This window comes from Crinia signifera, chromosome 4, assembly GCF_055691185.1.
Source record: "Crinia signifera chromosome 4, ASM5569118v1, whole genome shotgun sequence".
NCBI classification, from domain to species: Eukaryota; Metazoa; Chordata; class Amphibia; order Anura; family Myobatrachidae; genus Crinia; species Crinia signifera.
In genome coordinates this window covers 334,079,500-334,102,850 of record NC_139220.1, presented here as the reverse complement: position 1 = coordinate 334,102,850, position 23,351 = coordinate 334,079,500, and the positions used below count along the sequence as shown (strand labels likewise).

General features: G+C 39.6%; 1 pseudogene; it reads left to right on the top strand.

The window, feature by feature from the left end:
• Window positions 1-7,992: 7,992 nt before the first annotated feature.
• Window positions 7,993-8,993, top strand: LOC146073497 (olfactory receptor 5B12-like; annotated as a pseudogene).
• Window positions 8,994-23,351: the final 14,358 nt, after the last annotated feature.

Here is a 23,351-nt window from a genome sequence, read left to right as displayed (position 1 = left end):
CGGATAATTTTACAAACCATGCACAATCTTCCTGCTGTAGCTATAACTTTCTCGAACATTAGGCTTTATGCTAGGACTCCCCTACTCCTATTTAGTAAGTAAAAACAAATAATGTACAGTATGTAGCCCCTATAACCTCATCTAATGGGCCAGTTGTATTAAGCTTCAAAATGTGATATACTGGAGAGTGATAAACAACCAGCCAACCAGCTCCTACCTGGTATCCTTATCTCCTTGTGTTTTTCTATGGCGCAATATCCCATAATTATAGATATTGTATAAATAAATGTATTTTTATCTTCAACCTGAGTGGCTACATTTTAAAGATACCAATGGTGTCTGAAGGCTGAATAAAGACTTGCGTCTTTAGTGTGCATAATAAAAATTTCCAGGGGGGGGCATTAAGCCAGTCGACCACCATATGTGTTTTTTTTCTAGTAAACATTTGCCTAAAATACCTACCTGTAGCTGGAAGGATTCGACACATGTTTTGAATAAACATACTAATTTTGTGTTACAGTACCTCTATATACAAATATGGTCACAATGAAGAGTTGTATATAATCAAATAACCTATTACCTCCAGTCTTCATTACTTGGGCTCCCATATTGAATTTCTTCTGTGGTATATTATCATCTTTCTTATGCTTGAAAATTATTTTTAATTACAAACACAAGGGACCATAATGGGGTCTCATATAGCCCCTGGTTATGCACATTTATTTATGCATAACCTTGGCTTAGTCTACTATGTTGATGGCAAATGCCATAGGTCAGTGGTTCCCAAACTGTGTACCCTGAGGTTCCTTGGGACACTTGCATGGGTGCCCTGGGTTGATGGTCCTGGACCAATTCAAGTTATTTATTGTCAATGTAACAGGCAAACCCAATGCTTATTGCTTCCAATTATAAAATATGTCGACAAACAAAAGTGAATCCTGTCCCTTACCACATAATTGAACATAAGGATGACATCTAAACACAATTTACTTTAAATTTTAAAAAATAAACTTTTGGCCTAGGGGTGCTGTGTAAAAAATTCTGGCACTCGAGGGTGCGGTGGTTCAAAAAAGTTTGGCAACCACTGCCATAGGTAGATATACATTGAGAAAACACAATCAGTATATGCTGTGATAGAGGACACAAAAACAGTTTTAACCCCTATTTTGCTACAGCGATCATCCCAGTAAGTTAAACAAAAGGAACTACCAATAGCATGCCAATGTGTAATATATACACAGATAGTAAATACGCCTTTGGTGTAATGCATGGATGGAAATAGAGACTTTATGACAGTAGCGGGCAACCCAAATGCACATGCAGGTCTAGTAAAGGAGTTACTAGAAGCTAGACAACTACCTTCTGAGATTGCAGACATTAAATTCCAAGCGCATATTACTGGTCATGATTAGATCACTAATGGAAATCAATGAGCATAAATCACTGTAAGTACAGGTTGAGTATCCCCTATCCGAAATGCTCGGGACCACGAGCATTCCGGATAGGGGAATTTTTTGCTTTTTAGAATATTTTTTTTAGGCTTACTTACCTGTCCCCCGATTGTTTCCTGTGGTCCCTCAGCATCCACGCAGTCCCCGGGCGTCCACAGCAGGCCTCCGGCATCTTCTCTGGGTCTCCAGCTGTCCCAGGAATGCATTGCGCGGGTGTGCGCGCGCACCGGTGACTTCAGCGGCGCACGCGCACACTCGGGCAATGCATTCCCGCTGGAGGCCCTGGAGAAGATGCCGGAGGCCTGCTGTGGACGCCCTGGGACTTGGTAAGTATGAAAAGAGGGTTGATTCCAAAAACCACGGTTTTTAATTCGGATAATGGATGCACGGATACTCAACCTGTATCACAAAGAGAAAATATTTGGAAGCTAAAAATATATATATATATATATATATATATATATATATGTTTAGAGGTTTCGGCCTGGCACTCTCCCATCGATTTCAGCTGCCCTGGTGCCCTCATGCAGGAATTGGTAAATGCCAGAATAAACAGTAGCACTCAGAGGTCTTTTCAAATGGTATATTTGTAAATGAAAAAGCTGACGTTTCGGAGCTCTCGCTCCTTTATCAAAGCGTGTAAATGAGCGAGAGTGCCGCTGGTTATTCTGCCATATATATATATATATATATATATATATATATATATATATATACATATATATATATATATATATATATATACATACACACACACACACATATATATTTATAGATAGGTAGAAGAGCCGGCACTCACAATCCACAGGTACACCCGCTGGCATAGGCGCACATAGAGTGTTAGGGGCACCCCCTAATGCTGTGCCCGCCCTTATAAACACCTCCCTGCCGCTAGCAACCAGCAATACCTTTTACCAAAGACTTTTGCTGTTTAGAACTGTATTCAATAAAAAGAAGCGCCCATCATTCAATTATATGTGTTGCATTGTTAATTGTACTAGACCATTGTCATATCACTACATCTATAGAGAAGAAAAAGGTTTGCCCTTTGGATGCACACCTAAAAAAAGAGGTGAATTTAAAAGTAAATAATTTATTAGGAATTCTTTTAAAAGATAAGGGGGAGTTGGATCCGTGTTCTATTAGTCTATAGGTTCACGGATGCTATCCCTCCTTATGGGTTGTGAACATGTTTAAGAGGTTAAGACTTTGAGACACACATCAGACAAACATACATATAGTGTGAAGTGCCAAGAAAAGAAAAAGTGTGTTTTAGATTAAAAATAGGCCTTTGGTTCTAAGTGTGTTAGATCACGGTTTGCCACACAGTATCAATCTGCCTCTATTTCTCTATGATTTAGAGCAGAGGTTCTCAAACTGTGGGTCCTGACCCCAAAGTGGGTCCCGACCACCTCAACTTGGGAGGAGGTGTCTGTGGAGGGGGAGCAGGGTATAACTCATTAAGAAAACACCCACTGCTTACCTCTACCATCCCCCAGTCACCCTTTTCCACCCCACCACCCCATTACCCACTGCCTCCCTGTAACTTCATTGACCACACATGTGGCGTCCATTCAGTAGTAACTTGCTGGGGTCCTGTAATCATTTTTATTGTCTGACAGGGTCCCAGAGCAAAATAGTTTAAGCACCCCTGATTTAGAGTAATATACTGTTTTTAATAGGTGGCATGCAGCTCACAGAAGTATCTATTGTGTTATTTATACATTTAGATACTTTTCCACTAGATTTCTTATTGCTGTTTATTTTGTAACAATTTTTACAAAGTGTACAGTTTTTATGGGCATTCAGAAAAAATAATATGTATGCAGGGTCTCTCTGATTATGGAGATCACTCACGGTGTGGTTGTTGAGTTTTAATTAGGTTTTTATATATTTTTTTATGCTGTGTTTATTGCACTGGCTTTATTACCACTGTCTTTTGTTTCTACAGGTTATCTCAAAGATTTTATGCTACTTTGCAATAGGTTGAGAGAGATAATACTTATGTAGTGTTAGTAATTATCCACTGACTTCTTGTGGTCAAAAAACACAGTTTGCTGGCATATGTATAGTACCCGTTTATTGCATTAGACTCTACCTGGGTTATTATTATTATTATAATTTTATTTATAAGGCGCCACAAGTGTTTCGAAGCGCCGTACAAAGGAACAGTACAGGGAGACAAAACTTGGCATAACATTGAATAAATAACAAAAATACAGTACAAATAAAGAGCACCACAGTTCAATACACATTACAGCTTAAATGTAAGTAGTGAGGACCCAATCAACATACAACTAGAGGCTTGAGGCCAATGATGGAGATGAGTATGCAAGTATGATGAGTATGGGTTATGGCTGATTGCTCTCCTCTAGATAGGGTTAATAGCTATTCCCAATGGGGGTTTTCTCCTTCACTTGGGAGGGTATTAAACACCGTTTTGGTCACACTTTATTTAAAAAAAAAAAATTCTGCGGGTGCTGTTATTTATATTATAGCAATGGTCCCATGTAAATTTTAATTAGGTTTATTACACATAATTTATGCTGTTGTTGCTCTGCAGGTTATTTACTTAATTGTACTGATTTTGTCTCTGCAGGCTATCTCACTGATTCTGGTCACTCTTAACACAGTCTGGGAGATCAGCATATAATTTTCATGCTGGCTTCCAATATATATTAAGAAAGATAGTTTTATTAATGGTAGTCTGCTGACCTCCTGTGGCCACCTTTCATAACATGGTTTCTATCTTTTGCAAATTGGTCTAGATAGAATTAATTGCTACTCCCAATAAAGGGGTTTCTACTTCCCTTGGGAAGGTATATCTCAGTTGTGCACCATTGCCCTTGAAATTGTTACATATGAGCTAATACAGTTTATATGATACACATTGGGTTATAGTAACAGTATTGACTTAGAACAAAGGCCTATTGTTCCTGCCAACACGTGTTTCACAACATGCTTTATCAAGGCACAAGCCGATTGTCTTTTGCATTGGAATATTTATTGAATCCCATCCGCCAATCATCTGGCTGTTTGGGGTCACATGGTCCGCTTCAGCCTATTGGGTCCATTTCTATATGCCCTACTCTCTGAAGCTCATTCCGCCGGTCACATGACCTATTTGGACCAATCGCGGCTTTTCTCTGCCGCAACCCGGAAGTGTCCGGCTGTGCTTCGGAGCCCCAGACTCTGTATTTGTTAAATAGCCTTCTTATTTGTAGCTATTTTATGTCTGTTAAGATGTTTTTAAAACTGCGTTTTCGGTATAGTGTAATCTCTCTTGATATTTATCTTTTGGCTTCAGTATTGCAGCAGGTTCAGTATCCCTAAGCATGTACACTGCGAGTCCTCATCTACAATACACTGATTCCATTCAGAGCCCTGAAATCTGAATAATTGCAGTATTATTCCATTCGATTATTAAATTGTCTGTTTGATTAAAGATACAACTTGTGAGTTTTATTAAAATGATTTTTCTCGGAAGTTTGTTTCATATGATTTTTTAATAGATCATAGGTTTAGTTGGAAATTAAGGTTTCATTGTTCTGTTATCTGTTCAATACATGTTCCTGGGGAATTTATTATGGCTAGTATGTTTCCCTAGCTACTGATATCATGCCTATTATATGAATTTGGGCATTCTTGATATTATATAGTTATATAGTGTGGATATTGTTACTAGATCTACATAAATTGGTGTGATTAGGTGGCTGGATAGTGTATAGGTGATTGACCACATTGGTTAGGGTGTGATATTATTTAATTAATGTGTGGGAATGGGGAAAATCCTTGCCGACAATCAGAGATCAGCAAGTAGCACAGCAAGTAGCACAGTCAATGCACTTGATGTAACCTGCGCATGGTCTCAAAAACTGGCATTGTACAGAGTCGAAACGAGCAAGGGGGACCAGAAAACAGTGTATCCCATGGGTTAATCACTTCAACGTGGCCAGCAATAGCATACAACAGATTGCCAAACAACATTGGCCCGTTGTTAGTAGTGACCCCGATCTAGGGCTCAGCGATACACTTATAATGCACTGCTATACCCTTGGCAGGAGCATTAGGGATTGGGTAGTGCACACTGATGTTACTCGTCTCGATCATTCCGACTCTGTACAATGCCAGTTTTTGAGACCATGCGCAGGTTGCATCAAGTGCATTGGCTGTGCTACTTGCCGATCTCTGATTGTCGGCAAGGATTTTCCCCATCCCCACAATGCTCATTTCAAAACTCTGAAGGTAAGCCTGTCACCACAAAATCACTCTTCCTATAATTGGCACAGATGTCCCATAGACTAACACATAATGTACGATGGCCCTGATATGACTTATTCAGACTTACTGGAATACTCCTATCTCTGCATTAGTGACTGTTGTGACTGGACACCTGTCCTATGCTCTGGCTATGGCCTCCGGGATCACAGATGGTGGTTTCTGGTCTCATGGGACCTGGATAATAGAGGATTCCCTGTTACCGTCAGTAATCATGCTGGTCGCAAGTTATCAACTCAGGAGCGTTGTGTTTCAAACAACAACACCACACCTGATTTCATTGCCATCATTGAGTATCAATGCAAACACATTCTAACATTATGGTGGAATCTATAACAAATTACAATGTTAGGTCTTTGTCACAGCATACTGTAAGATGACATTTTTCAGCAATTTTGGAAATAAAAAAACCCCAAGGTTTTCCCGGGCAAGCCGGGCGGGTCAGCTAGTCTCTAATATACAGTAAATAAGAACAAAAATGTGAAAGAGAAAATAATAACATTTACATTCATTCCTTACATCAGGGTTAAACTTGTACAAATAAAAATAATCAGGTCCCCAATTAATTGGTTTCTAATTGACAATGCGCTACAGTACATGTGCTCTGGGGCAGAGGATAATTATACTTCTGGGGGACTGAGTTTAGTATAAGAAAGGCACCGGAATCACATAGAGGAGAAGCTTTGTGCTGTAAATGCCGGATCTACATCTCACAGATGTCAGACTCCAAAATCAGGAATCATTTTACTATTATTTTTAATTATTATTTTCTTTTAGATTGTATTTAAATACAAGTCAGGGACCAGCTGACGTAAGTACATTGTTACTCTGATACCAGACACTTCAGGATATCGCTGATCAGTTACTATTAATACCTGAATAAATATCTGACACAGGCGTCCTATATGTTATTTGTGTTATTCATCAAAAATGTCCTTTTCATTGGTGTTATATACTGTATACTGTTATCCTATGTACACGGTAGGTGCGGCTGTGGTCGGGGTGTCTTCAGCTGTGATATCAATGTCTACAACTTATCAACATGAATAAGTCACAATGGGAGTGTAGAGTGATACTGAATATTTTCCCTGTATCCCAGAATTGTCTATTGGCTTTAGGTGTGTAAACACTTTTTGTAGGTCAGTGGTTCTCACGGCACACCAACAGTCCAGGTTTTATGGCTTTCCCTGCTTATTCACAAATGGCATAATCAAGCAGACGGAGGTACAAATTGTCACCTGGGCTTCGCCTGGAGAGCCATAAAACCTGGACTGTTGGTATGTCTTGAGGACCACTGGTGTAGGTGATGAGTCCAAGGGTGTATCTACCATAGGTACAAGGGGTGCAGCTGCTATGGGGCCCAGAGCTGAAGGGGGCCCAGATTTACTGTCTAAGTAATGTGCTTTACATACATTTATCACCACCAGTTGCTAAATAGGGGGCCCTCACAAACCTTTGCTATGGGGCCTATGAATATCTAGTTACTTCCCTGGATGGGTCCTTATACAAAGGCAGCGAGGTGATTGGATATAGTTCATGTACTATGGATATTGTTCCTCTGTTACCGAGGGGACTACTTACACATTTGGGGAACTTTATGTGGGAGTCACATGTATCCGTCCCCAGACTTAATCTATATAAAATGACTTTCATTCTGTTTTAATCCGGGGATCTAATAGTTATATAATGATGCCCGTACATCACTTCTACTAGTTGGTGTCAATCGGGGACTCCTATAAATATGTAACTATCATTGTACAATGGAATATGTATTCACACTGGAAGCTTTTTTTGCACAGGCCGTGGGGATGTCCACATGCCATGGCAACCATAATGCCCAGTGATGACATCACTAGGAAAAGACAATTTTGAGTTTCACCTGGCAAGGAGCTTGGTCCGGCCCTAGCACAATGATGGAGATGGGCACAGAACCTATTTAAGGTGTAACTGGAGGTTAATGTCCATCTGTAAGTCTTGATGACAGTGATTGCCTGTTCAATGACTAAATCATTCATTACTTGTTTTGCACTGCAAGTCTGTATACAGTAATGCTATTGCCTACAATGACCATTCAAAATAAAATGGAGAATATAAACCAAAAATCACTAAAGCAGAATTATGTCTGTGATAGATATTCCAGAGAATATAGAAAGATAGAGGCATTTATATGGAATACTAGTTTTATGTTTCAAACCTTTTCTGAGATGTACATGGAAGTGTCGTATATACTTTAAATATATTACATTTTGTCCCCTCTAGTCAGATGTATGTGGACATCACAAACAAGACCCAAGTGAAGGTCTTTGTATTTACAGGACTAACTGATAATGGTATCCTTGCTCCATTCCTCTTCATACTCTTCTTATACATTTATATGGTGACCATACTGGCAAATGTTGGCATGATGACAATTATCTATAGCAGCACAACCCTCCATACCCCGATGTACTACTTCCTGAGCTACCTCTCTCTGGTGGATGTTTTCTACTCATCAGTTATAACTCCTAAAATGACGTATGACCTAATTTCTGTAAGTAAGACCATCTCATTCAATGGCTGTGCCCTACAGTTTTATTTCCTTGCTGCTTTAGGATCTACTGAAGCTCTTCTTCTCTCCAACATGGCCTATGACCGGTACGCTGCTATCTGCACCCGCTCCACTATGTATCCATAATGACTAAGAAGAAATGTCTATCTCTTGTTTTTCTTGTCACCTCCTTTGGCTTCCTGCAGTCATCGGTGCAGACCAGCTGTGTGTTCAGTCTAAGCTTCTGCAGGTCAAACCTTATAGACCATTTCTATTGTCACACGCCTTCTCTGTACAAACTCTCCTGCTCTGACACGTTCTCCTGCGATATGGTAACTGTTTCCATTGTAGCTTCTTCTGGCATGTGTTGTGTGATCATTATCCTGGTCTCATATATTCTTATTATTCATACAATTTTAGGCATTAAATCTACTGAGGGCCGGCAGAAAGCATTCAGCACCTGCTCCTCACATCTCATCTGTGTCTGCATCTTCTTTGGTGCAATTTTTTCTGCTTACTTACGCTCTTCTTCAAGCGCCTTTGTGAAACTAGACAAGATGTCCTCTATCCTTTATTCTGTTGTGACACCAATGGTGAACCCACTGATATACAGCCTGAGGAACCGAGAGGTGAAACTAATCATTATGCAAGCATTACACAATCTTCCTGCTGTAGCTATAACAGTGTCAAACATTAGGCAAAATTCTAGGGTTCGCCAAATCATATTTAGTAAATGAAGACAAATAATGTACAGTATATGGCTCATTCAACCTCATCTAATATAAATATTGATAAAAGTTGAACAAGTGCCACACCCTGGAGAAAGGGAGTACTACAATGCCAAGACTTCATTTCTTTTCTTCAATGCTATTATTTCTTCTTCCTTTAAAATGTAAATGAGAATGAATATTGGTGACAGAGGAGCCTGAGGAACCAAGAGGTGAAACGGATAATTTTACAAATCATGCGCAATCTTCCTGCTGTAGCAATAACTTTCTCGAACATTAGGCTTCATGCTAGGACTCCCCTACTTCTATTTAGTAAGTAAAAACAAATAATGTATGTAGCCCCTATAACCTCATCTAATGGGCCAGTTGTAATATCCCATGTTTATAGATATTGTATAAATAAATGTATTTTTATCTTCAAACTGAGTGGCTACATTTTAAAGATACCAATGGTGTCTGAAGGCTGAATAAAGACTTTAGTGTGCATAATAAAAATTTCCAGGGGGGGCATTATGCCAGTCGACCACCATATGTGTTTTTTTTCTTGTAAACATTTGCCTAAAATACCTACCTGTAGCTGGAAGGATTCCACACATGTTTTGAATAAACATACTAATTTTGTGTTACAGTACCTCTACTGTATATACAAATATGGTCACAATAAAGGTTTGTATATAATCAAATAACAAATTACCTCCAGTCTTCATTACTTGGGCTTCCATATTGAATTTCTTCTGCGGGATATTATTATCATCTTCTTATGCTTGAAAATTATTTTTAATTACAAACACAAGGGACCATAATGGGGTCTCATATAGCCCCTGGTTATGCACATTTATTTATGCATAACCTTGGCTTAGTCTACTATGTTGATGGCAAATGCCATAGGTCAGTGGTTCCCAAACTGTGTACCCTGGGGTTCCTTGGGACACTTGCATGGGTGCCCTGGGTTGGTGGTCCTGGACTAATTCAAGTTATTTATTGTCAATGTAACCTGCAAACCCAATGCTTATTGCTTCCTATCATAAAATATATCGACAAACAAAAGTGAATCAAACACAATTTACTGTAAATTTAAAAAAATAAACTTTTGGCCTAGGGGTGCTGTGTAAAAAATTCTGGCACTCGAGGGTGCGGTGGTTCAAAAAAGTTTGGCAACCACTGCCATAGGTAGATATACATTGAGAAAACACAATCAGTATATGCTGTGATAGAGGACACAAAAACAGTTGTAACCCCTATTTTGCTACAGCGATCATCCCAGTAAGTTAAACAAAAGGAACTACCAATAGCATGCCAATGTGTAATATATACACAGATAGTAAATACGCCTTTGGTGTAATGCATGGATGGAAATAGAGACTTTATGACAGTAGCGGGCAACCCAAATGCACATGCAGGTCTAGTAAAGGAGTTACTAGAAGCTAGACAACTACCTTCTGAGATTGCAGACATTAAATTTCAAGCGCATATTACTGGTCATGATTAGATCACTAATGGAAATCAATGAGCAAAAATCACTGTAAGTACAGGTTGAGTATCCCCTATCTGAAATGTTCGGGACCACGATAGGGGAATTTTTCGGTTTTTTGAATATTTTTTTAGGCTTACTTACCTGTCCCCTGATGGTGTCCGGTGGTCGCTCAGTGGCCACGCAGTCCCCGGGCGTCCACAGCAGGCCTCCGCAATCTTCTCTGGGTCTCCAGCGGTCCCAGGAATGCGGTGATGTCTCGCGCAATGCATTCCTGCTGGAGGCCCTGGAGAAGGGGGGTAAAAAATTTGAATGATTCCAAAAAACACGGTTTTTGGAATAATTCGGATAATGGATACACGGATACAGGATACTCAACCTGTATCACAAAGAGAAATATTTGGAGGCTAAAAAAATTATATATATATATATATATATAGTTTAGAGGTTGCGTCCTGGCACTCTGCCATCGATTTCAGCTGCCCAGGTGCCCTCATGCAGGAAATGGTAAATGCTAGAATAAACAGCGGCACTCAGAGGTCTTTTCAAAGAGTATATTTGTAAATTAAAAAGCTGTAAAGGAGCGAGAGTGCCGCTGTTTATTCTGCCATTTATATATATATATATATATATATACATACATATATATGCACACATATATATTTATAGATAGGTAGAAGAGCCGGCACTCACAATCCACAGGTACACCCGCTGGCATAGGCGCACATAGAGTGTTAGAGGCACCCCCTAATGCTGTGCCCGCCCTTATAAACACCTCCCGCTAGCAACCAGCAATACCTTTTACCAAAGACTTTTGCTGTTTAGAACTGTATTCAATTAAAAGAAGCACCCATAATTCAATTATATGTGTTGCATTGTTAATTGTACTAGACCATTGTCATATCACTACATCTATAGAGAAGAAGAAAAAGGTTTGCGCTTTGGATGCACACCTAAAAAAAGAGGTGAATTTAAAAGTAAATACTTTATTAGGATTTCTTTTAAAAGATAAGGGGGAGTTGGATCCGTGTTCTTTTAATCTATAGGTTCACGGATGCTATCCCTCCTTATGGGTTGTGAACATGTTTAAGAGGTTAAGACTTTGAGACACACATCAGACAAACATACATATAGTGTGAAGTGCCAAGAATAGAAAAAGTTAGATCACTGTTTGCCACACAGTATCAATCTGCCTCTATTTCTCTATGATTTAGAGCAGCGGTTCTCAAACTGTGGGTCCTGACCCCAAAGTGGGTCCCGACCACCTCAACTTGGGGTCACGACTATGTTGCTGATCATCAGGCTAATGTGTCTGTGGAGGGGGAGCAGGGTATAACTCATTAAGTAAACACCCACTGCTTCCCTCTACCATCCCCCAGTCACCCTTTTCCACCCCACCCCCCCATTACCCACTGCCTCCCTGTCACTCCATTGACCACACATGTGGCGTCCATTCAGTAGTAACTTGCTGGGGTCCTGTAATCATTTTTATTGTCTGACGGGGTCCCAGAGCAAAAGAGTTTGAGCACCCCTGATTTAGAGTAATATACTGTTTTTAATAGGTGGCATGCAGCTCACAGAAGTATCTATTGTGTTATTTATACATTTAGATACTTTTCCACTAGATTTCTTATTGCTGTTTATTTTGTAACAATTTTTACAAAGTGTACAGTTTTTATGGGCATTCAGAAAAAATAATATGTATGCAGGGTCTCTCTGATTATGGAGATCACTCACGGTGTGGTTGTTGAGTTTTAATTAGGTTTTTATATATTTTTTATGCTGTGTTTATTGCACTGGCTTTATTACCACCGTCTTTTGTTTCTACAGGTTATCTCAGAGATTTTATGCTACTTTGCAATAGGTTGAGAGAGATAATACTTATGTAGTGTTAGTAATTATCCACTGACTTCTTGTGGTCAAAAAACACAGTTTGCTGGCATATGTATAGTACCTGTTTATTGCATTAGACTCTATCTAGGTTATTATTATTATTATTATTATTATTATTATTATTATTATTATAATTTTATTTATAAAGCGCCACAAGCGCCGTACAAAGGAACAGTACAGGGAGACAAAACTTGGCATAACATTGAATAAATAACAAAAATACAGTACAAATAAAGAGGGCCACAGATCAATACACATTACAGCTTAAATATAAGTAGTGAGGACTCAATCAACATACAACTAGAGGCTAGATACCAATGATGGAGATGAGTATGCAAGTATGATGAGTATGGGTTATGGCTGATTGCTCTCCTCTAGATAGGGTTAATAGCTATTCCCAATGGGGGTTTTCTCCTTCCCTTGGGAGGGTATTAAACACCGTTTTGGTCACACTTTATTGAAAAAAAAATATTTCTGTGGGTGCTGTTATTTATATTATAGCAATGATCCCATGTAAATTTTAATTAGGTTTATTACACATGATTTATGCTGTTGTTGCTCTGCAGGTTATTTACTTAATTGTACTGATTTTGTCTCTGCAGGCTATCTCACTGATTCTGATCACTCTTAACACAGTCTGGGAGATCAGCATATAATTTTCATGCTGGCTTCCAATATATATTAAGAAAGATAGTTTTATTAATGGTAGTCTGCTGACCTCCTGTGGCCACCTTTCATAACATGGTCTCTATCTTTTGCAAATTGGTCTAGATAGAATTAATTGCTACTCCCAATAAAGGGGTTTCTACTTCCCTTGGGAAGGTATATCTCAGTTGTGCACCATTGCCCTTGAAATTGTTACATATGAGCTAATACAGTTTATATGATACACATTGGGTTATAGTAACAGTATTGACTTAGAACAAAGGCCTATTGTTCCTGCCAACACGTGTTTCACAACATGCTTTATCAAGGCACAAGCCGATTGTCTTTTGCATTGGAATATTTATTGAATCCCATCCGCCAATCATCTGGCTGTTTGGGGTCACATGGTCTGCTTCAGCCTATTGGGTCCATTTCTATATGCCCTTCTCTCTGAAGCTTATTCCGCCGGTCACATGACCTATTTGGACCAATCGCGGCTTTTCTCTGCCGCAACCCAGAAGTGTCCGGCTGTACTTCGGAGCCCCAGACTCTGTATTTGTTAAATAGCCTTCTTATTTGTAGCTATTTTATGTCTGTTAAGATGTTTTTAAAACTGTGTTTTCGGTATAGTGTAATCTCGCTTGATAATTATCTTTTGGCTTCAGTATTGCAGCAGGTTCAGTATCCCTAAGCATGTACACTGCGAGTCCTCATCTACAATACACTGATTCCATTCAGAGCCCTGAAATCTGAATAATTGCAGTATTATTCCATTTGATTATTAAATTGTCTGTTTGATTAAAGATACAACTTGTGAGTTTTATTAAAATGATTTTTCTCTGAAGTTTGTTTCATTTGATTTTTTAACAGATCATAGGTTTAGTTGGAAATTAAGGTTTCACTGTTCTGTTATCTGTTCAATACATGTTCCTGGGGAATTTATTATGGCTAGTATGTTTCCCTAGCTACTGATATCATGCCTATTATATGAATATGGGCATTCTTGATATTATAGTTGTATGGATATTGTTACTATATCTACATAAATTGGTGTGATTAGGTGGCTGGATAGTGTATAGGTGATTGACCACATTGGTTAGGGTGTGATATTATTTAATTAATGTGTGGGGATGGGGAAAATCCTTACCGACAATCAGAGATCAGCAAGTAGCACAGCAAGTAGCACAGTCAATGCACTTGATGCAACCTGCGTATGGTCTCAAAAACTGGCATTGTACAGAGTCAGAACGAGCAAGGGGGACCAGAAAACAGTGTATCCCATGGGTTAATCACTTCAACGTGGCCAGCAATAGCATACAACAGATTGCCAAACAACATTGGCCCGTTGTAAGTAGTGACCCCGATCTAGGGCTCAGCGATACACATATAATGCCCTGCTATACCCTTGGCAGGAGCATTAGGGATTGGGTAATGCGCACTGATGTTACTGGTCTCGATCGTTCCGACTCTGTACAATGCCAGTTTTTGAGACCATGCGCAGGTTGCATCAAGTGCATTGGCTGTGCTACTTGCCGATCTCTGATTGTCGGCAAGGATTTTCCCCATCCCCACAATGCTCATTTCAAAACGCTGAAGGTAAGCCCGTCACCACAAAATCACTCTTCCTATAATTGGCACAGATGTCCCATGGACTAACACATAATGTACGATGGCCATGATATGACTTATTCAGACTTACTGGAATACTCCTATCTCTGCATTAGTGACTGTTGTGACTGGACACCTCTCCTATGCTCTGGCTATGGCCTCCGGGATCACAGATGGTGGTTTCTGGTCTCATGGGACCTGGATAATATGGGATTCCATGTTACCGTCAGTAATCCTGTTAGTCGCAAGATGAAAACGGTCGTCTTGAGGCAAAGGATGTTTATTGCTCAAATATACAGCAAGTCCTTAAAAGAACTCTTTCCTAGGGGATCAGCACAAAGAATATGTTACAATATTCGGTACTCTTTACGTTAGAAGGGCGCCCATCTCGGGCATTGAATGCACTAAAAAATCAGGTGCGATGCGACAGACGAGATGCCCGAGATTTCCCATAGGGAACAATGTTAAATGTCTCAATTGACCCGATTTTCCTGTTCAATGCCTCAATTGACCCAATTTTTCCATAGGAAACAATGTTAAATGGGCCACAGAGGCCAAATAGGCACCCTGAAGTGAATAATGGCCACCCGAATTGTTAACGCCACCCCACGATCAACGTCAACCCGAAGCGTGGCGAGCACAGCGAGCCCGCGAGGGGCGGCGGTACGCGTCCTACAACCTTTTTATACCCCCACTATCCACGTCGGCGTGGAGTTGAGAATAGAAAGTGTGGCGAGCGCAGCGAGCCACCGAGCCCGAAGCGTGGCGAGCGCAGCGAGCCCCGCGAGGGGACGCGGATACCTTCACAGGTATCCGCGTCCCCTCGCGGGCTTCACAGCTGTCCGCGTACGCTCGCCACGCTTCGGGCTCGGTGGCTCGCTGCGCTCGCCACACTTTCTATTCTCAACTCCACGCCGACGTGGATAGTGGGGGTATGAAAAGGTCGTAGGACGCGTACCGCCACCCCTCGCGGGCTCGCTGCGCTCGCCACGCATCGAGTTGACGTTGATCGTGGGGTGGCGTTAACAATTCGGGTGGCCATTTTACACTTCAGGGTGCCTATTTGGCCTCTGTGGCCCATTTAACATTGTTTCCTATGGAAAAATCGGGTCAATTGAGGCATTGAACAGGAAAATTGGGTCAATTGAGACATTTAACATTGTTCCCTATGGGAAATCTCGGGCATCTCGTCGGTTGATCGCACCCGATTTTTTAGTGCATTCAATGCCCGAGATGCCCGAGATTTTTTACTAACAATGCCCACGATCAAAATCGTGGGCGCCCTTCTAAGTAAAGAGTACCCAATATTCAGATAAGGGCAGATGTACAACATTACAGGCAAACTTGTGCCTTTTTATCCAAAATCCACACAGAATACCACAGGGGGTTATTCCACCCTGTTCTCTCCACCAAATCAGGGCCTTCCCCATATACCAGAGGGGTTTACTGTACATATCAATTAGACCATCTTACTTGCCATGCATAACTAAATCAAAATGACATGCCATAAGGATGAATCCAATTTCCTTGGAATTTTTATCAAACAACAAAAGTGGAGATCATTTGATTATCTCCCGGACACCTTATATAAAGAAACCCAGAAGTCTCTATTACTGACACCTTGTCCACAGGAACAGGTTCTTATGCTGATCAATGCACCCACCCCGGTTTCTGTGGGTTGGGATCATTTGGTCTACAGCAAGTCATTAGGTCAACACCGTTAGGTCAACATGGTTCTAGGTCAACATGGGACAAGGTTGTCATGGGTCTAGGTCGACATGGATTTAAGTCAACAGGTCAATAGTTCGACACAAGCATTAGGTCGACAGTATCTAGGTCAACAGTCAAAAGGTCCACAAGGGGTTTTTCACAGTTTTTTACCTGTGTCAACACAGTCGACATAGACACAGTTTCCAGTGCACTGCATCCCCTCGCATTGATCGCAATACTTTGGGCACACTATTTTATTCTCCCACCATGCCCTACTGGATGGTAGGGCATGAAATACTGCCTGTCATCACATGTCTGCTTAAAAAACAGTGAAAAAAACCATGTCGACCTTTTGACTGTCGACCTAGACACTGTAGACCTAATGCTTGTGTCGAACTATTGACCTGTCGACCTAAACCCACGTTGACCTAAACCCATGTGGCAAGTATACAAAAGACGGTGACACCACTTAGCGCTAATTGTGTGATAAAATTTATATAATAAAATACATATCCTTGTTGAGGAAAACAGCAATCCTGATGTGGTTCAGGGATGATGGATATCTAAAAACAACAAGAAATGATACACCCCTTCTCCCACGTTGGGAATTAGAATAGGGGTATATCAAAGAAGGCGATCATTGTGCAGTATCCAGGGGGTAACAATAATTTTATTTGATACAGGAAACTCACAGATTCGATGATTAAAAATCGCATATAAAACAAGGTCTTTATGTAGAGCTGCTGCAGAGTTTTTCTCCTCCAAAACGGGAACTGGATGTTTCAGGTAAGTGGAAGACTCCGGGCACCGGTATCCCAGTCCTCTATCAGTCCAGGTTGGAGGTTAGCAGTCCAGCATCAAAGTTTCTAAGTATATGCCTCACTTAATGCATTTCGGACAGGGGTTGTCCTTCTTCAGAAGTGTGAGGCATACTGAAGAAAAAGTCCATTTATACCAGTGTTACCTATAATTGGAGGGATCCTATTGGTGGTTCCCTCCCACATGACAGCAGTGCACGTGGAGACGCGGGACAGCGATGGCAGCCGTCGACTTCCGCCGGAAGTGACGCACCCGCGTTGTACACGGCTTCTCCTCTTCATTCACGCTACCTCACTTCCGCCGGAAGTTGTATCCCCGACGGCGTCCATGGCAACAAACACTTAGGACGGAGGTATATGTATCCAGGCGTCACGTAGCCATGGATACAGTGGCCATTTTATTGCACATTGAATATCTCGCTTGAATGTTTGTATATCTAAATGAGATCGAGAAAAGCAGCATTAGGTACAAATAAATATATGGTATAAATGCATAAATATTTTAAAAAGGGTAAAAATGATACAACATTAAAATACAAATAGAAAGAGTAAAAACTGCGCGGAGTGACTTTATTCTAAAAAGCTTTTTAGCTCAAAATCCGTATTTAGACCAGAGGGAATGAGTGTTTTCAATTTAAAAATCCATTCCATCTCTGTTTGTGAGAGTCTTTTTTCTATGTCTCTGGTCCTAGTTTTAGGTAGAATTTGAGCGATGCCTAGGAAATTTTTTATATGGCATTCGTTTTTATTGTGAATGAGTTTGAAGTGGGATGGGACTGAATGGGTGTCTAGTCCTTTACGAATATTGTATATATGTTCGGACATACGGACACGAAGGTTCCTGGAAGTTTTGCCCACATAGAACATATTACATGTGCATTCCAGGAGATAGATTACGTTCCTGGAGTTGCACGTAATAAAATTATTAATTTTATAAATATTGCCATTCACTGTGAAAGTTAAAAATTTGGATGTGTCACTCCGCACAGTCCTGCACATTAAACAAGACCCACACCTGTGGAATCCCCTAGTACGTATACTTTGACGGGGTTCTTCCTCTATGCTACTTTTCACCAATTTGTCTTTTAGACATGGTGCCCTTCGATAAATAAAACTAGGGCATTCTGGAATGTGATTAGCTAGTATGGGATCTTGAAGAAGTAATTTCCAATTTTGATGGAAAATTTTCTCGATGTTTTTAAAAGATGAGCTATATTGGGAGATGAATGACCATTTGAATTTTTCATCAGTATCCTTTTTTGGTTTTTCTGTTAAAAGGTCATTTCTATCTATATTTTGTAATTTTTCTTTTGCCTTGTTAATTTTGGTAATTTCATAGCCCTTATTTACAAATCTATCTGTTAGTTCATTTATTTGCTCTTCACAGACTCCATTCTCAGTGCAGTTCCTTTTTATTCTGGCAAACTGACTGAAGGGTATCCCATCCAGCCAGTTTGCATGGTGTTCACTTGAACGGTCTATGAAGCTATTTGAATCCGTGGGTTTACGGTAGCATTTAGTTAAAATTTGATCATTTTGAATATAAATAAGTAAATCTAAAAAAGATAATTCACTTTGGCTAATGTTAAAAACCAATTTTATGGAGCGGTCATTGGTGTTTAATGTTTGGCAAAAATTTGCAAGTTCCAATTCAGAACCGCTCCAAATAAATAAAACGTCATCTATAAAACTCCAGGAACGTAATCTATCTCCTGGAATGCACATGTAATATGTTCTATGTGGGCAAAACTTCCAGGAACCTTCGTGTCCGTATGTCCGAACATATATACAATATTCGTAAAGGACTAGACACCCATTCAGTCCCATCCCACTTCAAACTCATTCACAATAAAAACGAATGCCATATAAAAAATTTCCTAGGCATCGCTCAAATTCTACCTAAAACTAGGACCAGAGACATAGAAAAAAGACTCTCACAAACAGAGATGGAATGGATTTTTAAATTGAAAACACTCATTCCCTCTGGTCTAAATACGGATTTTGAGCTAAAAAGCTTTTTAGAATAAAGTCACTCCGCGCAGTTTTTACTCTTTCTATTTGTATTTTAATGTTGTATCATTTTTACCCTTTTTAAAATATTTATGCATTTATACCATATATTTATTTGTACCTAATGCTGCTTTTCTCGATCTCATTTAGATATACAAACATTCAAGCGAGATATTCAATGTGCAATAAAATGGCCACTGTATCCATGGCTACGTGACGCCTGGATACATATACCTCCGTCCTAAGTGTTTGTTGCCATGGACGCCGTCGGGGATACAACTTCCGGCGGAAGTGAGGTAGCGTGAATGAAGAGGAGAAGCCGTGTACAACGCGGGTGCGTCACTTCCGGCGGAAGTCGACGGCTGCCATCGCTGTCCCGCGTCTCCACGTGCACTGCTGTCATGTGGGAGGGAACCACCAATAGGATCCCTCCAATTATAGGTAACACTGGTATAAATGGACTTTTTCTTCAGTATGCCTCACACTTCTGAAGAAGGACAACCCCTGTCCGAAATGCATTAAGTGAGGCATATACTTAGAAACTTTGATGCTGGACTGCTAACCTCCAACCTGGACTGATAGAGGACTGGGATACCGGTGCCCGGAGTCTTCCACTTACCTGAAACATCCAGTTCCCGTTTTGGAGGAGAAAAACTCTGCAGCAGCTCTACATAAAGACCTTGTTTTATATGCGATTTTTAATCATCGAATCTGTGAGTTTCCTGTATCAAATAAAATTATTGTTACCCCCTGGATACTGCACAATGATCGCCTTCTTTGATATACCCCTATTCTAATTCCCAACGTGGGAGAAGGGGTGTATCATTTCTTGTTGTTTTTAGATATCCATCATCCCTGAACCACATCAGGATTGCTGTTTTCCTCAACAAGGATATGTATTTTATTATATAAATTTTATCACACAATTAGCGCTAAGTGGTGTCACCGTCTTTTGTATACTTGTCACTATTGTCTGAGTGTTCGTGTTGACAGAACACTTGGTGTATTCCACTGGCTGCACATATTGTGATTGTCAGCGCTAGTCCTTGAACTTTAATCCTTTTTGTACTACGTCCTTTGTCAATATTGTACAAGGATAAGCTGCCGACATGTTCTCCTATAGAGATAATAGGAATGATCTAATTGTTTCCACATTTGGGAAAGAACCTATCCCGATTAACAATTGTGATGAGAGTTTAGGAACTTTATTTAATAAATTAGAAAACTCAATGCTGAAAGAGAACCGCCTGTGGTGGGAGGTGGTAACACTTGAGAGGTATCAAGCCGATCAACTTATCCCGAAAGGGTTAAAAATAACAAAACCACCGTCCTTTAATTCTACAGATGAGAATTTCATCAAAGAGTGGAATGTAATTTTAGATAAATGTTCCTTCTCATTAATTGAACTAATTGTTAAAGAACGACGGAAATGTTTAACTAAACTAAATGAAGAAATTATTTCTTTGCAAACCCTGATCAAACCATATAAGGATTCTGAAGATTTTCAGAGTGCTGAAAAAGATCTCCTCAACAAAATGAATAGAAGCACAAAATTATTGAGAGATAAAAAACAAAAGAAGTATCATAGAGATGTAACAGCTGCTAAAGAACCGATTACTGGAGTAGCGGTAATTACAGAAAAAATTTATAAACCTCCTCAAAGAGTTGAGGCATTGAGAAGAGAGGCCAATCCAAAAAAAACCCCAATAAGGATTAATAATCAATCGACTAATAGATTTATTCCTAATCACTCAAATTCCAACAGATGGCAAAAAAATAGACCAAATTCAAAAAGGTTTGAACCAAAAAATCAGGAAAGGTGGAGACCAGGAGGAAAGAACTTTGGAGCAATGACCCCGTTGCACAATGGTCCCCCCCTTAAGAATAGGTACTCTACCCTCCAGATAGATGAGGAACTTCCATCTACCTCATATCAAACCCCTTTTCGTTGGGACCGAAGAACCCCAAAAAGATCTCAGTGGCGAGATTACGGTCCAAGAAATATAAATTGAAACTGAAAACAAAAAGAGGCAAAAGAGGGGGTAAAAAGAAAAAGAAAAAATTTTCTAAAAAAACTAAAACCTCTCCAGTTAATACATGCTCTCCTGCTAATAATGAAGTAAAAATCTTTAATTTGAGCAAAAGAGAACTAAATGTTTATGAGGAAAAAATACTCATGAAAGGACTAAAATTTGCCCCATCACATTGCCCTAAAGCGTTTGATATCTATTTAGATATACAAAAGTTTGTACGCAAATTGACAGTTAAAAGGTTCTTCCTTAGTAAAAACGATGACACTATGGTACCTCAAATAGGCACAACGCACTTTAGAACTCCTTCTACTTTTTACCCCACCCAGGCCAAGGGAAGTTGCATTGACTGTTTTAACAAAACTGTCTGTAATGAAGTTGAAAAACTGTTGGGGATTGAGATGGATAAAGATAAAAAGAAATATCAAAATAACAAAAAGTGCAATATAACAAGAAAAGAAATGTTGGCCGTTAAATCATTAAAAGAAGACACTGATTTGGTCATAAAACCGGCCGACAAAGGCGGTTCAGTGGTCCTGATGAATAAAAGCGATTATATCACTGAGATATATCGACAGGTCAATGATGGAAATACATACCGTAAATTAAAATCTGACCCTACTCTAAAAATAGAAAAAGCATTACTTGTACTAACACAAAAAGCATTGGAGGATAATGTGATTAATAAAAAAGAATTTGATTTTATTAATATTAAAAATCCCTCGACTCCCACAATGTATGTCTTACCTAAGATACACAAGGATCCTCTACATCCTCCAGGGAGGCCCATAATATCTGGCTGTAATAGTATTACCTCCAACTTATCTGCTTTTATTGACTTTTATCTACAGCCACTGGTACGAAAAACCAGAGCCTTCCTTAAAGACACGGGAGACGTATTAAGAAAATTATCTAGTACTGTTTGGAAAGATGGGATGTTTTTAATAAGCGCTGATGTTAGCACTTTATACACCATCATCAACAAAGAAAAGGGTCTTAATGCGGTTTTATTCTTTTTAAATCAATCAGACCTGTCTTTACCGTTACAAAATTTTATCATAGAAAGTATTAATTTTATTCTTGATAATAATTATTTCATTTTTAACGGGAATTTTTATCTCCAAATTATGGGGACTGCTATGGGTACCAGGTTCGCCCCAAGTTATGCAAATCTGTTTATGGCACATTGGGAGGAAGAGCAGATTTGGCGTGATGGCGTTCTTGGGGCGAACCTGGTATCCTGGCAACGTTTTATAGATGACGTTTTATTTATTTGGAGCGGTTCTGAATTGGAACTTTTTTTTGCCAAACATTAAACACCAATGACCGCTCCATAAAATTGGTTTTTAACATTAGCCAAAGTGAATTATCTTTTTTAGATTTACTTATTTATATTCAAAATGATCAAATTTTAACTAAATGCTACCGTAAACCCACGGATTCAAATAGCTTCATAGACCGTTCAAGTGAACACCATGCAAACTGGCTGGATGGGATACCCTTCAGTCAGTTTGCCAGAATAAAAAGGAACTGCACTGAGAATGGAGTCTGTGAAGAGCAAATAAATGAACTAACAGATAGATTTGTAAATAAGGGCTATGAAATTACCAAAATTAACAAGGCAAAAGAAAAATTACAAAATATAGATAGAAATGACCTTTTAACAGAAAAACCAAAAAAGGATACTGATGAAAAATTCAAATGGTCATTCATCTCCCAATATAGCTCATCTTTTAAAAACATCGAGAAAATTTTCCATCAAAATTGGAAATTACTTCTTCAAGATCCCATACTAGCTAATCACATTCCAGAATGCCCTAGTTTTATTTATCGAAGGGCACCATGTCTAAAAGACAAATTGGTGAAAAGTAGCATAGAGGAAGAACCCCGTCAAAGTATACGTACTAGGGGATTCCACAGGTGTGGGTCTTGTTTAATGTGCAGGACTGTGCGGAGTGACACATCCAAATTTTTAACTTTCACAGTGAATGGCAATATTTATAAAGTTAATAATTTTATTACGTGCAACTCCAGGAACGTAATCTATCTCCTGGAATGCACATGTAATATGTTCTATGTGGGCAAAACTTCCAGGAACCTTCGTGTCCGTATGTCCGAACATATATACAATATTCGTAAAGGACTAGACACCCATTCAGTCCCATCCCACTTCAAACTCATT